This window comes from Echinococcus granulosus (genome assembly GCF_000524195.1).
Source record: "Echinococcus granulosus chromosome Unknown EG_S00493, whole genome shotgun sequence".
In the NCBI taxonomy this organism is placed as follows: Eukaryota; Metazoa; Platyhelminthes; class Cestoda; order Cyclophyllidea; family Taeniidae; genus Echinococcus; species Echinococcus granulosus.
The window spans coordinates 1,139-2,329 of NW_020170872.1; the positions used below are offsets into that span (position 1 = coordinate 1,139).

Here is a 1,191-nt window from a genome sequence, read left to right on the forward strand (position 1 = left end):
CCAAATGTCATATTTTAATGCACTAATAACACTGTCTTGACATCGGGAGGGCAACAGATTGGTCATAAATAACCACTGTTTTTGCAAATAATTACGGCGATTATAGCGAAAAAAGCCCTCTGTTGAATTGCGCGGTATTTGGAGTGGCATGTATGGGCCATGGTGATGTATCTGAAGATAATGGTAAGGGCACCGATAAAATGTCACTAGTTGTTATGGTAATTTGAATCAAATGTTCGCATTTTGGCATGCTAAATAACTTGTTTACATTTTAAATTCCTCAAAGTTACAATTGCGCATTTATTTAATGTCGAGTCTTGAAATCGAAGTAAACAAAATCAAATTTAACGTAGAAACAAATTTAGCAGTTTGGACAAAACTAAATCAAATGGTATTAGGATATCTTGATGTACTTAAGCGTTGTTTTACACAGCAGCCAGTCAGATAAATTTAGAAAATGACCATACAAATTTGCCCACGGTTAACGGAAATGTAGTTTTGCAAATGCCCCCAAAAATTTCCTTATCATTTATGCTATGACACTGAGCAGCATTATTTTCCCCTGACGATCGGGATTTCTGCAATTCGCGCCTGCATAAAATAGCATGTTTTGTGCGCCACTGAAAATGGGAGGGCCTACTTTCTGCCAAGTTCCCAAATGGGGTAATGGAGAAGTGAACTTCGGAAGAAGAGGTCTTTGGTAAAGATAATGTGCTTACTGCTCGTACGGCGTGTCTATATGTTTTCTAGCGGGGTTCGGGCCTTAGCATGTCTTTCGCCCTTGTGAATTTGCCTGATACTTATGCTGTTTTAACGGGCCTTTCAGGGAGGAGACAAGATTGTAATTCGAATCTGATGACAGGGTCGTCAGCTCTCGTACCTAAGTGCGATTGCGCTTTCTCCCCCCTTCCCAAACTTTGTATTTGTTCGCCCGATCAATTTCCCCCTAATAAACATGTCGAAATTAAATCCACCGGGTTGTTCTAAGAGCACTAGGAACAGAGAATAGAAGATTTGTGAGACTCGCCATGCATTTGTTCAAGTCGAAATGCCCTAAACCTATTTGTAAGCATTAGTAGGTAAGTTTTGTTACTGATTGATATTTGCCAATTAAATAAGGCAGGAAAATTAGAAATCCAGCCATTTTAGGAACGAGCATATTTCAAAGTATTAGACCAAAAGGACTTGCTC

The 1,191-nt window shown here is 39.3% G+C and overlaps 1 protein-coding gene across 1 annotated transcript in view; it reads right to left on the reverse strand.

The window, feature by feature from the left end:
* The window catches only part of EGR_11200 (hypothetical protein), a gene marked incomplete at both ends in the record, with an annotated part of 3,233 nt that overhangs the window by 1,017 nt on the left and 1,025 nt on the right, over nt 1–1,191 (reverse strand). The window lies entirely within an intron of this gene.